Source organism: Mirounga leonina, unplaced genomic scaffold (assembly GCF_011800145.1).
Source record: "Mirounga leonina isolate KUSES-001 unplaced genomic scaffold, KU_Mleo_1.0 Mir_173, whole genome shotgun sequence".
Classification (NCBI taxonomy): Eukaryota; Metazoa; Chordata; class Mammalia; order Carnivora; family Phocidae; genus Mirounga; species Mirounga leonina.
The window spans coordinates 29,150,740-29,167,642 of record NW_023270447.1 but is presented as its reverse complement, the minus strand read 5'-3'; the positions used below and the strand labels follow the sequence as shown (position 1 = coordinate 29,167,642).

Genomic DNA, 16,903 nt, shown 5'->3' with positions numbered 1-16,903 from the left:
TTGCCTTATATAATTGGCTGCTCCCATGTTAGGGGCATAGATATTTACAATTGTTAAATCTTCTCGTTGTATAGACCCTTTAAGTATTATATAGTGTCTTTCCTCATCTCTTAATACAGTCTTTGGCTTAAAATCTAATTTGTCTGATATAAGGATTGCCACCCCAGCTTTCTTTTGGTGTCCATTAGCATGGTAAATGGTTTTCCACCCCCTCACTTTCAATCTGGGGGTGTCTTTGGTTCTAAAATGAGTCTCTTGCAGACAGCATATCGATGGGTCTTTTTTTTTTTTTTTTTTTTTTATCCAATCTGATACCCTGTGTCTTTTGATTGGGGCATTTAGCCCATTTACATTCAGGGTAACTATTGAAAGATATGAATTTAGTGCCACTGTATTGCCTGTAAGGTGACTGTTACTGTATATTGTCTGTGTTCTTTTCTGGTCTATGTTGTTTTTAGGCTCTCTCTTTGCTTAGAGGACCACTTTTAATATTTCTTGTAGGGCTGGTTTCGTGTTTGCAAATTCCTTTAGTTTCTGTTTGTCCTGGAAGCTTTTTATCTCTCCTTCTATTTTCAATGACAGCCTAGCTGGATATAGTGTTCTTGGCTGCATATTTTTCTCATTTAGTGCTCTGAATCTATCATGCCAGTCCTTTCTGGCCTGCCAGGTCTCTGTGGATAGGTCTGTTTCCAATCTAATGTTTCTACCATTGTAGGTTACAGACCTCTTGTCCTGAGTGTTTGCAGGATTTTCTCTTTGTCTCTGAGACTTGTAAGTTTTACTGTTAGATGTCAGAGTGTTGACCTATTTTTATTGATTTTGAGGGGGTTCTCTCTGCCTCCTGGATTTTGATGCCTGTTTCCTTCCCCAAATTAGGGAAATTTTCTGCTATAATTTGCTCCAATATACCTTCTGCACCTCTCTCTCTTTCTTCTTCTTCTGGGATCCCAATTATTCTAATACTGTTTCGTCTTATGGTAATCTCTCAAATTCTGCCCTCATGATCCAGTAGTTGCTTATCTCTCTTTTTCTCAGCTTTTTTATTCTCCATCATTTGGTCTTCTATACCACTAATTCTCTCTTCTGCCTCATTTATCCTAGCAGTTAGAGCCTCCATTTTTGATTGCGCCTCATTAATAACCTCTTTGATTTCAACTTGGTTAGATTTTAGTTCTTTTATTTCTCCAGAAAGGGTTTCTCTAATGTCTTCCATGCTTTTTTTCAAGCCCAGCTAGTATCTTTATAATTGTCATTCTGAACTCTAATTCCGACATCTTACTAATGTCTGTATTGATTAGGTCCTTGGCAGTTGGTACTGCCTTTTGTTCTTTTTTTTGAGGTGAGTTTTTCCATCTTGTCATTTTGTCCAGAGGAGAACAGATGAATGAGAGAACAAAATGCTAACAAGGTAACAACAAACCCAGAAAAATATACACTAAACAAATCAGAAGAGACCTTCCAGAAAGTGGTCACTTTTCTGTTCAGAGAGTTGCTGCTATTCTTTTCTTTGATCTCCTGTTGAGTTTGTAGGGGTTCAGAATGGTTTGATACCTATCTAGTTGAATTCCTGGGACCAGATGAAATTTAGGTCTCCTACTCCTCCACCATCTTGCTCCTCCTCTCTAGATTTTGACTAAATTCTTATGTTAAATAAGATACTTGTATTTAAAAGATAAACTTTGCTATTTAAGCAATTTTATATGAATATTTAAATAACAGTGTATTTCACGTTTAGAGTGAAGATATAATACTTAGATTTTTTATTTTTATTTTTTTTAAGATTTTACTTATTTACTTGAGATAGATAGAGAGAGAGCAAGCTGAGGGGAGCAGCAGAGGGAGAGAGAGAAGCAGACTCCCTGCTGAGCAGGGAGTCCAATGTGGGGCTCAATCCCAGAACCCCCGGATCATGACCTGAGCTGAAGGCAGACACTTAACCAACTGAGCCCCACAGATTTTTTTAAATGAAAACAAAAGAAGAGTAAAAATTAGGTCTACAATTTAATGTAAATAACCATCAGCATGCATCATCCCTCTTCCTTGATTTATTGACTCATTAAAAATCTCTTTCTTTTTTTAAAATCTATTTCTAACATTAACCCTTTTTTAAAATCCAGTTCCAAGATGAGAAAAGGTATACCTCTGTACCCAACAGACCCACGATCTGGGATGAAAGGGGAGTACTCACAAATACTTTTTATTTTGTCAGTAAATGCTAAAAGATTGATGATTAGGGAATTACAGGGGCACAAAGTTTGGCATACTATCTTTACCTTATGGATATTAAGGAAGATTTTATGTGGAGAAGGTGATACTGAGTTGTACTTGAGGTATGCCTAGGGAGTTGGTCAAATGAAAGAGGGGCAGACAGGAATTCTAAGCAGAGAGAATAGTAGTAAAGCTAGGAGCAGCAGATAGTGTCTTTTCTATCTTGCCATGTTACTGTATAATCACTCTGGTTCAAAACTAATTATTCTATTACTGAGATAAAATTGTATTCTATTATAAATATTATAATATTTACTGAGCATCTAGTATGCACCCAGCACTATGCTGGATGCTGGGGAGTTAGAGAGGGTCTGTAAAATCCTGCCCCTATTAACAAGGAAGTTAATTACTGAATGGAAAAAACAGATCAGTTCAAGAAATAAGTGTTAAGAATCATCAGGGTGATATAGATTAAAGCAACTAAGACTATATATCCTATTATAGCAAAGCTTTACTGGATTACAGGAAGATGTTTCTCTTTATGCTTTAATAGGCAGAAGATGTTTGTTTCCCAAGTTTGATGTTTTGTTGTATACCCTGCTGATTTACAATATGAGAAACATGCTCTGTGTTTAGAAAGCCACTTGCAGTTTGGGGCTGGGGGAGAGTCTTTTCCTACCTCACTTGGTTCCCTTTGCTGTTTACTTCCTTGCTTGCTGCTGAATTCTTCACAATATTTTTTATCAAATAGTCTCTTGGAGCAGAGATGGATTACATAATAATTCATGATCTCTACCTAAGAGTTGTTAGAAAAACAAAGCGAAGTCACAAACATGATACTTGTACTTGAAACAGCTCTGCCACGCAGTTTGGTACTAGAATGTGTGATCTGGTTAGAGGGTAAGTCCAGCTCTCTTTTAAACCAGTTGACTGAGTTTATTTTGGGGAACTAACCATACAGATGATTTCTCTTTATACTAAAAATGTGTCAAATGTAGACATATTCTTAATCTCTTTACTGGCTAATGGGTCGATCTTACTATCACACCTGCTTTAGTTAGGTGTGGACTCACTGAAATCATGACTTGATTATGATCTAAGACATTAAATAATTATGTTACATTACTTAGATAAAAGCATCAATTTGCTTTGTCAACCACTACTGTTGAGAGGCCTAGAAAAGTTAAATTATGAACAGAAAAAAACACAATTCACATCTCACAGTATTTTATAGTCTTTTGGGTTCTGGTAAGGTTGAGCAGTCAGTGGCTCTGGCTGGTGGATATCAATGACCCCATTGGAAATTGTTGGATGATGAACAATTGGTTAAGACTCATATCTTTTTCTGGATGTGATAATTGAACTGAGGTGAATCCCTTGAGCAAGATTAGATGGGCTAGAACTAATAGTGAAGGAAACTCTATTTTCCGGTTTATTCCAACTTAAATCTAGGGACATAAAACTTCAATTTACTGGCTGAGCAAAGGTCACGAGGTGATGCACAAGCAATGTTACAGTCAGATTTCAAGGTGTCTGGAGTGGGTATCATTTAGAATCCAAAAGCTTAGGGTTAGAGTAGGATGATTTCAAGTATCAATAGCAAATTTGTACCTGTGCTCAAAATTCAGCTTGGAAAAAGCAGTTTCTCTAGTAAGAAGTCTATAAATAAAAGATATGCACTGAGGACTGACATAATATCCCAACTGTGATAACTAAAGTTGATGTCTTTTTTTTTTTCTTACTGAAGACAATATTTCTTTTTAAAAGCTTATCTGGAATTAAGCACAATTACTCACCCAGACTTCTTTACAATTACTCTCATTTGTTCATTTATTCTTCCATTCATTCATTAAAAGTATGTTTATTGAGACTCCATTATGTAAACCAGAGCTGGAGATCCAGGCATTAAAAAGACAGGCTTGGCCCTAGCCCTCCTAAAGCTCTTATTCAAGGAGAGCACATGGACCAAACAATTAATTTCATAAGTGGTCATTAAATTACAATTGAGATTGGAGGTCCTGAGGATGGTAAAGTGTGCTTAGAGCATAATTGGGGGAATCTGATATAGTCTGGGGTTAAAGCATGTTTCCTTGAGACAAGAAATTCCACTGATCCCTAAAGGATGGAGAGATGTGAATAAAAGAAGTATGAATTGATGGAAATAGTGTTGTACAGAAAGCAGCATATGCAAACCTCCTGATGTGGATGGCCCGGGGAAGGTCAGGGTCTCAGGAGATAGAGATAATGGAACACGATCGGCAGGTAAGGGAGCTCCCACTCTGCTGTGCTTTCTATTAGCACGCAAAGGGCATGATCTTTATTTTAAGAGCAACAAGAAGATATAAAAAGGTTTTAAATAAAGATTGGCATGGCCATATTTTCATTTTAAAAGGAGTGCTTTGGGGGCGCCTGGGTGACTCAGTCAGTTAAGCATCTGCCTGCAGCTCAGGTCATGATCCCGGGGTTTGGGATCAAGCCTCGTGTGGGGCACCCTGCTCAGTGGGGAGTCTGCTTCTCCCTCTCCCACTTCCTCTCCCCCTGCTGTGCTCTCACTCACTCACTCTCTCAAATGAATAAATAAAAAATCTTAAAAAAAAAGAGTGCTTCTGGATTGAAAATTAGAAGAGTAAAGAAGACTAGTTAGGAAACCATTTCTATAATTCAGAGAAACTCTAATAGAAGCTTGGACTAGGGTGATGGCAATATAACTGGAGAAAATAAACAGAGATGGGAGACATTTAAGAGGTGAAATGGACAGGATTGGGTGATTAATTGAAAATGGGGATGGGCAAGGATGGTTTGAAGAATGACTTCCTTTTTAAGGTTCTGTGTAATTAGGCACAGTGTTACTATTTATTGATTAAAAGAAAACACTGAGGAAGGAAGAATTTTGGGAGCAATTGTTGATAAACTTGAATAAATTAATGATCCATAAATATATTGCATTCTAACAAAGTAGATGAAACAAAATATTCATGTTTTGATAGCACTTTTCTGTCACCTGGGCAGTGACCAATATGTTTAACACAAATGTATCTCCTTTCATGGGTAAAGTAAGTGATTACAGCTCTGGAGAAAAAAAAAGTTAGAGGAAACTAATTTTTATTGAGCAACTACTATGTCCAGACACTATCCTTTTTGGGCTATGTATTTTACTTCATTGACTCTGTACACCTATCCTAGGAGAAGTAATTACTATCATTCCTATTAAAGAACAGAGACTAATGAAGCTCATTTAAATTTGCTAAGTTTTCACAGTAAATGGCAGAGTTAGTCTTTATAATTCCATGTCTTTTCAACTCTAAACCACACGCTTATGGAAGCAGCAAATATGTATCAAATGCCTACCATGAGAACTTAGTCTTCAGTATGCGATATAGACCTGTAAGGAGGCAAGTACAATTAGTGAGAAGGACTAAGACATTTCCAGATGCTCAGGAAACATTTGGAAGAGTAGCCTCTAAGGCCATCATGGGTGTATCAATTAAAACTGTCTGAAAGAATTATCTTCAAGTATAAGACCTGAAGAATGCAGAAAGTCTGGAAGTCTTTTCACTGTACCTAAAAATATTTTCAAAATGAAGGAAATTGAATATCTTTAATTCAAGTTATCTAGATAATTACATTAACTGTCCATATTGCCTAAATTTTCACTTTTTACTTCATTGCCCACTCATGCAGTTGTGACTTCAGAAATGGAAGTGTTACAAGATGAATGATCTTACCATGTGGCAGAGAACTAAATGTAAATTGATTTTATAACAATATGATTTACCAGTGAATAATATTCAGCTCTTTTGTGTAATCATCTACATGTACTGATCTATGACACTTTGATCGATACCTTCCATGGTTTCTCCCTTTATTCAATATATTTGGCTTTGTCTGTCTTCCTTCATAGATTATGGACTTTCATTTTCTATTTTACTTTTCTGTGTAACAAGATTTCAGATTACTTTGTCTTTATTGTATCCCTGAATCATATAAACACAAAGTATATAAATATGCCTTTGTAGTTTCAATTTTTGTTATTTGGTATTTGTGAATATTGTTGACTTCCATCCACATCTCTTCCACCCACACGTTTATTTTGAAGACGTGTAATAAATGAGGAACACAAAATTCTACTAAATACCTAACTACATTTCTGGTCTTGCTTTGCCATCTTCAGCTATCTTTTAATCTCCATGAATGTTAAATGACTTTCAGTTTTTAGAATGAAGTATTATGGTACATTGCCAGATACATGATGGTTAAAACACCCACAGACTTTTGGCAGGGAATAAATCAGTGAATGTTCGTATGGGTGAATGGTGTCTTAACAAGGGAACCATATGTGTTCCAATGAAAGGTTTTATGAAACCAGAACTATATATGTTCCAAGGAAAGGTTTTATAGAATTATATATGTAATTAAAAGAGTAAATATATATAATTAAAAGAGAAAAATGTATTGAGCAATTTCTGCCACCTGAAAACTTAGATTTTTTAGAAGGTGAAAGCTACAGAGCTTCTTTGATAAGTAAAGGGCAGTTTTCCTTTATCTCTGATGGCTATCTCTGGAGTGGCCTTATGTCCATCCACATGAAAACTTGCACATGTAATAGCAGCTTTCTCATAACTGCCAAAAACTAGAAGTAACCAAGATGTCCTTCAATAGCAGAATGGATAAACTGTGGCATCTTTACACATGGAATATCATTCAGTGATAATAAAGAAATGGGCTGTCAAGCCATGAAAAGACATAAAGGTAAGTTGCTAAGTGAAGGGAGCTGGTATGAAAAAGCTTCACACTGTATGAACAAAACTATAGAGATAGTAAATATATCAATGATTGCCAGGGGTTTGGTTCTGGGGAGATTGGAATAGGTAAAACAAGGGAGATATCTGGGGTGGGGGTTAAAATTATTCTTCATGACACTGTAATCATGGATCCATGTCACTATGCATTTGTCAAAATTCATAGAATTGCAGAGTATAAAGAGTGAATCCTCGTGTATACAAATTAAAAAAAAAATATTGAGGAGTTGATGTATCTGTGGATAGAATGTAGAATGTGGCAAAATAATCAACCATACTACAAATGTATGAAACAACCTCACTAAAAGAGGTAAGAGAAGAATACACCAACATAAATAACTCTGGAAACATGTGGTATCTTCGAAACTAAAGGCAAGAAACAAACAAACAACAAAAAACAAATGAACAAAAAACTAAGCACTGTACTCTTGTTGATACCATTATGCATACATACTGGAATTGAATAGCTCATTGATTTGACAGCAGATGCTGCAAGATTACATATCAGCAAGGAGAGGGAGATAAAATGCCTCATATGGTAATGGATTGGAATTGGAGACATCAATTGGAACTTATTTTGTCAAAGAGATATAAATTGTTACATATGAAATTTTTATAGATATGAGCATATACATGGGTTAGTACACACACACACACACACATAGACACACTTCTGTGTTTTGTCAGCTGAGAGGGTTTAGAAGCAAAAACACCCAAGTAGCAATGAGCATAACTATGCTCAAATCTTGATTTCTAATACCATTCTCCAATAAAAGGAACCAAGTATCCTAGGAGAAAGGAATGATTCTAGGAATGTGTAGGAAATACACAAGATGAGCTTAGTGCATCTTGTAGTGACAGAAAGTAAGGACGTTATAATTAAAAAAAAAAAACAAAAAACCCTTAATTATGGGAATATGTTAAAGGGACACAGGAACTATATTGGCAACTAAAGAGTTCCCAAATGGTTAAAGCAGGAACAATTTGAGCTACAAAATAAAGTAATACTGGATTATCACCCAAAGTATAAAATAAATATCCATTAGTCCATATTTACATTAATAAATAATTCAGTAACTACATTAATAGGGGATTAGAGAAAAATTGCCATGCAGAAGAATTCCAAATAATTTATATAGATAATTTGTCCTCAAGGTGGTGCAGGCCAGGCATAGTGAATTCCTTCCAGAAAGTACAATCTGGAAAGGGGGAAAAGAGTAACTTTCCCATGGAGAAACCTGACAAACACTACTTCAGTCAGGTGACCAGATTCAGTATCAACAGTGGTAAGTCATGTTGACCTTATATACTCTTGATAAAATGGTACTTTTGCTCTGTGGTCTTCTTCACTAAAACTCATTAGCCCAGTCTCATCATGAGGAAAACATACGCCAAAGCCTAATTGAGGAACACTCTACAAAACACCTGATCGGTATTCCTCAAAGCTCTCAAGTCCATCAAAATCAAGGAAAGTCTGAGAAACTTGCAGACAAGAGGAGCCTAAGGAGACACAACTACTAAATGTAATGTATCCTCGATGAGAACCTGGAACAGAAAGGAAAGTCTGAGAAACTTGCAGACAAGAGGAGCCTAAGGAGACACAACTACTAAATGTAATGTATCCTCGATGAGAACCTGGAACAGAAAAAAAGACAGTAAGTAAAAACTGAAGTAATCTGATAAATATGACCATCAGTTAATTTAGCAATATTGGCTCATTAGTTGTAACAAATGTACCTTTCTAATGTAAGATGTTAATAATAGAGGAAGTTGGGCATGGAGTATATAGGAATTCTATGTATTAGTTTTGCAACTTTTGGTAAGTCTAGAACTACACTAAAAGAAAAAGTTTATTTTAAAAATAATAACAAATTTTTGTAGTCTGAAAGCTTGGACTTGGAAGTTGACAGGTACAAAGATTGAGAAATAAAGGAAGATTTTCTCTCTTTTCTGAGGTTTACGTTGAGATAGAGATCTAAAAGAAGAAGAGTAATGGTAATTTCCATATGTTTCATATATACGGATATGTGTGTGCATTCAAGTAAAAGAAAAAATAATCATGTGATAAATAATATCTACATAGCTTCAGTCTTTAATTCCTGAAAACAGTAAACACATTCCCAAACCATTCATTTATTCGTTCATCTTTTTTTCCACTCAGCAAACATTTACTCAATGCTAACTATAGAGTCTGTGCTATTCTAACATCTGTGGGAAAGAACACAAGCAAGATCTCTGCCATTATAACAGTTAAGTTATAATGAGGGAAAAGGGATAATCAACAAGTAAATATAACTTTAGGTTTTACATTTTCAATGAGGGAATGTATAGGATGTCAGAATATTTTGGTTGTCTGGAAAGGCCTTTTTGAGAAAGTGCTATTTCAACTGAGACCTGCAAATAGAAGGAGTGAAGGACAAGAAATAACTGGAAGAAGAGTGTTGGAAACAGAAGAAACAGCTTAAAAATGTCTTGGTAGTTGGAACAAGATTGATGTGTTGAAAGAAGAGCCTATACAAACTAGAGTAGGTGGTGTCTCTACACTCAACACCTCCTCTCTGTTCTTTCAATACATCAGTCTTATACTTATCTGAGATAGAGAGAGGGAGAATGAGAGAGATGTAGGAAACACTGATGGTTTTAAGGGTAGAAAGGCTTTTATTACAGAGTATTAAGAATTGTTTGAGTGACTGAAGAAAGACTTAAGTTCTAAATTCTAGAAATGATTCTCAAGCTACAACAGGGAAACCAGCCACGATGGGAACTATGCCTCTTCTAAGATCAGGCAACATGACTACAGAATTCCATTCCTACTGGCATGTTTCAGAAAACTATTACTGCCAGATCTAGAATCAAAGCTCTCTGACACACTCTATGAAAACAAAATGGACACCTCACTCTTGAAACTCTTGAATATAATGGCTGGCCTTTGAGAACTCTACCAGTGGTTCCATGGCAGAAATAAATCCTCTGAAGATTCTGCCTGCCAGGCAGAAGCAGCAAAAACAGTAGGAATTCTGCCCTCCCCTGAGTTTTGCCTCTCAATTCACATGAGAAGGCATTGATTTGTTCAAAACGAAATCCCATTTTTAATCACGGGTTCCAGGAAGTCTGTTAAACATAATTCTCGCTGTACACACTCTCCATTGTGGGAAGCACATTGGAAGTAGAAAGGGCTGATGGTTTCAAGGAAAGCAAGTGATTGTGTCAAATGTTACTCGAAAAAATGGGGCTGGAGATATGCCAATTGAATTAGAAAATATAGAGCTCATTAGTGCCCTTGACAAATGCAGTTGCTGTTAGAATCATGGGGATAGAATACACTAGTTAAGACATGCAAAGAAACGCACATGAATTAAACTCTAAGCCAAAGCATTATGAGAAATCAAGGGTTAGGTCCTAACACTCAACTCATTGCTTCCCAGCAGACATTTAATGTGAAGGTGATGAAGAGGGCAGTTCAAAGATCATGGAGTCAAATTGATGGGCTAGAGGTGGCTTGCCTTCAAAGTATGGATATCAATGTCTTATTAAGCTAAGCAAATCCAGAAATATGTTAAGAACGGGATATGTCTTTATTTCCCCAGCTGGTCAGTTTGAAAGTGAGAATGTAGACAAGCATCAAGTCCAAATAATAAAGATAAAGTTTCAAAGTAAATAAACAGTTTATTTAGCACTTTTGGAACCAAATGGGATTGTTTCTAGTAAAGGTATAGAAAAGTGTCCATAAGAGGATCATGAATTGATGGTTTGTATATCAGGGCTTTCTTTCCCACCATGTGAATGCAGCATGATGCACGAGTGAGCATGATTGTGGCTAAAAGTACCTCTGTTTTGGCAAAGAAATATGAAATGATTAATTGTATGTTGAAGTAAAATATTTTTTCCTTCTATGCTGCCTCTCAGGGTGGGATAAATAAATCAACAAGGGACTTTAGTTCAGCTTTGGTATAATAAAGCAGTTATTCATAGGATTCCACTTCCCAAAATTCATGTTTTACCCAGTGGAAAAAAGTATTCCAAGATGCAACATATCATGCTGTCTACTGACTCCAAAGTAAATACAAACATGTCTACATTCTGTAAACACAAATTGTAAATTGATCCTTCCCTTTCACTACATATCACAAAGTTTCCAGTCACTTCTTTATCTCTATCCTTCACTAAATAATTTGCCCCCTCAAAATCATCATTTGAGTTTAGAGTTCCTGTTTGAGACATAGCTGAGTGTAACCTTCACAGAGAACTTTCCTTGGTTTCCTAATTTCTATTATGAGTGGCAAAAATAGCATAATACTTTCTACTTATTAGACAATGTAAACAATGTTTCTTTTACTTCCTTTCTTTTTTCTTTTCTTCCTTTTTTCCCCCCTATCATTTGGCTAGTTCTTTCTTTCTTTTTAACTCATGGGCATATGTCCCTCTATGAATTTCTTCCCTATCTCTCTTTTACTCTAACCTATATTAGGGTATTCTCCTTCCCTTTCTTTCTTCCTTCTCCAGACAGATTCATTTTCTTCCCTCCTTCCCCATTGCTCTCCAATGTCTTCCTCTTCCTTTACTTCTCTGCTCAGATGACATTTCACAGAGGAAAGCAGAGAAAGCTTCTATCCAGTGTCCTGAAGGAAAGTGTGTCAGGATCACTTTTCATTTGTGGTTTGGTTTCCTTCTGCCCTGAAAAGTATTGTCATAGGATTTGTGAATGGCGAAGAGATCACTGATGTAAATCCACACCACCGGTTTTGTTTCTTTTATCTTTTCCTAAGTTATATTTCATTCCCAAAACCAAGTTTCTCGCATCTAGATCATAATGAATTTTTTTTGTTTGTTTATCCCTTAAAAATACTAGCATAAGATGCTACCAATCACTACAATAACTGACTTTTCAGGGACAGTGAAATAGTCATTTCAGGGCTTACCCAGTAATAAGACTAATAACCTGAATAATATTGATTTTTCTTATAAGCATTTTAAAAAACCTCTTTTCCATAAATAAAATAATTCAGATGTTTCCCCTAAATGATTAGGGTGGTTTTCCTATTTATTATACTATATTAACATACAGATATGCAATCTTTAGAGTATTTTTTTTTTGATAGTTTCTCATTCTATAGTGGACTTTTCTTAAAGAAAAACCTGTGATTGGCAGATTTAAACATGACTATATTCTTTTTCTTTTCACAGGTTACCAACATCTGCAATGGATTCTTTTGAGTGTGACATTCAGAGTACCTCATTACAAAGTTATGTTAATGCAAAATTAGTTTTCTTTCAACATAAGTATTCAGTTATAATTATAAATATAAATTCCTGAGTAGCTGTGGTCTCTGGGCCTCAAATTTATATGAGACTGTAGAACCCACAGAGATTAACTGAAGACTCCCCTCTGCCATTTTTTTTAACAACCGTCAATGGAAACATTCAAATAAAATGTCACAGTTAACACATCCAGAACCAAACTGTTTGGATATCATTTTGTAGCTGGTCTTTGAAAGGTTTTGTCATATTGTCAAGGTCACCTAAATAAGAGGTGACATAGCCATTATTCTTCAAAATATTCACTTTCTTTCCATTTTTCTATTGTTTCTTGATTCAGCTTTGAGGACTGACAGGTATATAATTGTCAAGAACTAGCAAACCAAAATAATGAAATAATTATATTTTGAGTGATGAAACTTGTGAATACCGGTGGAAATTTCCTGAAGGAAATAGCCCACACTGCGCTTCTCTCTCAGCTTCCTCCTGCCCCTTGTCTTTCTTCACTAACTATAACCAATACCCAGTGTTCATGGTTCACTACAGCAGAACCTTGAGAGGACTATAGCTGTCCCCAAACTCTCTGCCCTCCCCACTCTCCCCCACTCCCACCCCGTCCCCTTTTTCTCTTTCTGTCTTGTCAAAATTGAAACTCCAGAGCAGCATATCCACACTCTCAGTCATTCTGTGTCATGCTTGTGATCCCCTCCCCCAGTCCCTCAGCAAGTTAAATTTTGAGGAGGCTTGCTTATGTAACTTTTCACTAAATAGAGTAAGCATGGGAAAACAAAACAAAACAAAATGGTGACTCCTTTCCTAAATTGAAAAGTTTACCTGAGTCCATGGAAGAAAGGAAAGTGGGTTGGCAGACCAATGTCCAAAACCCACCCAGCCAGTGAAAACCACTTGTGTATTACTCCTTGAATAGTACAGATTCTATTGATCATTGCTGGCATTATTGTAGATTATTTTGTTTTTCATTAGCTCCAGATGCAATTTTGAATTTTCAATTTGGCTGCTGGTTTATTCAACGTAGACGTTCTTCTGAAAGGTAAATTATGGTGTGTATGTGTGTGTTTTTATGTCTTTGAATTTAGGATAAGCACTGCAAAGTGGATAAAGTCTTGAGGATGTTAATTGTCATCATTTGCAAACATGTACACATAAATGGTGAATGGAAAATAGCAGATAATTACGTGGAAAATAAGCACGTGATACTATGTGGAATCTTGTATGTCAACTAAAAGAAAAAAATACGCAAAAGGTAAAGAAAAACCCAAGCCCTAGATAACTGGCTCCTCTCTCAATGAGAAGTGCCTCTCACTTCTGTGGTGAGCCTGGGCCCATAAATAACAGTAGCATTCTGGTGCTGAGAGAAATAATGTGTCAAGAGCCCTGGGGTTGACATCAGATATTCTGGGTTTAGTGATATCTCCATCACATTTCTATCGTGCATGAACCTGGGCAAGACAATTGACTCTTCTCCATCCTTGGTTTTCTCATTCATGAAAAAAAAAATGCATGTTGAAATCATTTTGTAAGTTATAAATCTATGATAATGTAACATTTCTTTTTTCTTTTTTTTTTTTTTAAGATTTTATTTATTTATTTGACAGAGAGAGACACAGTGAGAGAGGGAACACAAGCAGGGGGAGTGGGAGAGGGAGAAGCAGGCTCCCCGCAGAGCAGTGAGCCCGATGCGGAACTCGATCCCAGGACCCTGGGATCATGACCTGAGCTGAAGGCAGACGCCCAACCAACTGAGCCACCCAGGCGCCCGATAATGTAACATTTCTTTTATTTTAATAAGACCAAACCATTGACTGACTAATATGACACTCTTCAACCTCTATACAGACATTGCTCACTTGAGATTAGAGGAAGAAAGAAAATTAACTCAATCCCCAGGAAAAGTGGCTTAGCTTTCTTGGCTGATGTTTACTGTAGGAAAGAGGGCTGACTGTTTTATTTAAGGGACACATTTGGCAGGCATTGGGCTTGACGTGACATCTAGATGTGCTTTGTTTTGTTTTCATTAAGCCCACACTGCGTTTTAGAGGCCATGTGAGTAGGTAGCCTTATGCTAGGTCATAGTACAAGCAGTTTATACCCGTATTCCTTGTATTAGGCTTCGTGACACTGTTATGTTGACTTGCCACCCCCTTTAGGAGGTTGAGTTTGCGACCTCGTTCTTCATCAAATATTTATTGTCTCTGTGAAAAGCCCCAGACATTCCAAGGCACCAGAGAACAGAAGCATGAGACTTGATATATGTCTTCTAAGATTTGGTTAATGCTCTGATGGGGAAGCAAAATTAAGTAGAAAAGAAATTGCATAAATTCCATATGCATTAAGGGAATAGTGCTTTGGGAGCAATTTTATCCAGCCCAGGTGATGAGGAAGAACCAGGTGGGGAAGAAAATAACTCCCATTTGAAGAGTGGGAGAAACTGTGGAGGGCGGGGAAGGAAAGGTTGGGAACAAGAAAGAGCACTGCAGACAGAGAGAATGCCAAAAGACTCTTGGAGACTCTTTGAAAGAAATTTACTTTCTAAATGCCTGGATGCATTTGTGTTAACCACCAGACAACCTTTCGATTTTTACATCGCAAATCACAAATAAAATACCCCGACGGATCAACTGATATTAAATGTAATTGCTATAAATATAATAACACACTAAAATATTGTCCTGCTATTATTATCTATGCTGGTATGGTTAAATATGTATTTAAAAATAACCAAGATTTAATTAAATTAGATTAATCAGAGTGGCAACACTTACATTACTACCTGTTGTATTAGGGTAAGAGTTATGATGCTCTCAGTCAATGACCATGACAAGTCTATTAAAAAGCTTTCAATTATAATTTAGTATCTGTAATATAAAGGAACTGAAAGCATAAGGTAGTCTTTTCCTCAATCAGATCATACCTGAACTGAGCATAACTCCTGGTTTGGTTAACACTGATAGTAAAGAGTAGTAAAAACAGTTCTGAACAAGCAACTACAAGACCTATGTTTTGTTCTGAACTCTGTCCTTACCTAACTGGGAAGTTTTGGTTCATGATTCCTTGAGAACAATCTTGACACCTTACTGATTAAAGTGGATGGAAAATAAATATAAGCCTTGAAGTGCCATTCAAAAAACGGCAGGGTTGGCAATGGAACCAGAAGTTTCTGGAAAGTTTCTGGAATTTCTGGAAAGTGACCATCTCTAAACCAGGAATTCACCAACTTTGTCTACATTGTTTATACTGAAATTTCTTGCCTTTCCAATAACACAAAATTGGCATTGGGTTTGTTTACTAACGTGAAAGGGAGGCTATAGAAAAAGCACCAAGTACAGGAGGAAAACTGTGGATGTGTTGCAATCATTGGAGCCGATGTCTCTAATTCTCTGGGAGTCTGAAGCTGACCGTGGCGTAAAGAATTACAGGAAAAGGATCCATCTATTTGGCAACTGTTTGGAGCAGGATTGGTCACATGCATGAGAGTGGTCCTTTTTCTGTATAGTGTAATCACACTTATAAGATATAGGGCCATACTGCTCCATGGAATCTTAATGATGTTGTGTGACAGCCAGGGTTTTTCTTGCAGATAGCAGAGTACATTCCAAATAGTTTAAGCAGGAATGAATTTACTCAGGCATAGTTGATAGTTTATGGAACATCAGAGAAGTCAGAGAACCAGACTGTGTTTCACGGAGTCAGGAAAAATGTTCAACCACACCATGGAACTCTTTTAGGGCAAATGACCGTGAAGTTGATACTCATTCTTAGGAAACTATGCAGCCATATGGATGCCCATATTCCACCATGCTGTCCAGAGCATCTGATTTCCCTTTGACTAGTTGCCATGTTATGCAGGTGCATTGACTGGAAGAAACTGATCACAGTCCTGCAGCCTCGCTGGAAGGGAGTCAATGACATTTGTGTTTAACTTTCTGGTCTAAATAGTAAAGAAAAGGAAACTAAACAAATGCTGGAACATATGTTAAGTGAACCAAATATCAGCATCCAATACAAGTAATATCAAATAATAATAACAACAACAACAATGGTCTAAATGTATTTAGCACTTATGGTCTGCAAAGCCTTGCTCTAAGCCCACTAGTTGTTTTATAAATTCAATCCTTAGGAACAAATTGCAATGTACGTATTCACCCACCTTTTACAGAAAATGAGGTTTAAGAGATATAGTTAGTTGTCCCAGGTCAAATAGTTGCTGAATGGCACAGCCAGACAATGGATCCCAGCCACCTGGCTCCAGAGGCCGTGACCTTTTAACCACTATCACATACTCCCTCTCATGCACAGAGGAGGGCACCCTGACAATGAGGGAAGGAAGGAGTGTGGCAAATGTTAACTGTTGAATAATCAAAATCAGCCCAACTTTATTGGCTTTGTTAAATGGATGGGCTTTGATCTAGAATTTGGCCCCAAACTGGAATGTGACTCTAGCTAGGACAGAGAGCAAAGCTACCAAGTAGAGGAGTTTTTCTCTTCTAGGACACAGTAAAGTTTGTGCAGCTTGGTTGTGCTGTGCAGGAGAATGAGAAGCATTCTGGCTGTTTCTATTCCTTCCAGCCCTGCCTTTTGCTTTACTGACATAAGAAACCTTGACTGGTGGCATGGCAGAG

The 16,903-nt window shown here is 36.8% G+C and overlaps 1 long non-coding RNA gene across 3 annotated transcripts in view; it reads left to right on the top strand.

The window, feature by feature from the left end:
- LOC118019233 overlaps positions 1–13,783 on the top strand; it is a 62,788-nt gene extending 49,005 nt beyond the window's left edge. For 2 of the 3 annotated variants that reach the window (XR_004681630.1, XR_004681629.1), the window contains exons 2-3: positions 8,371–8,662; positions 12,192–13,783. This is a non-coding gene — a long non-coding RNA (uncharacterized LOC118019233). Of the gene's footprint in view, positions 1–8,370; positions 8,663–8,962; positions 9,003–12,191 lie in introns of all 3 variants that reach the window. The other variant, XR_004681631.1, reaches the window with a different exon arrangement.
- The last annotated feature ends 3,120 nt before the right edge of the window (positions 13,784–16,903 follow it).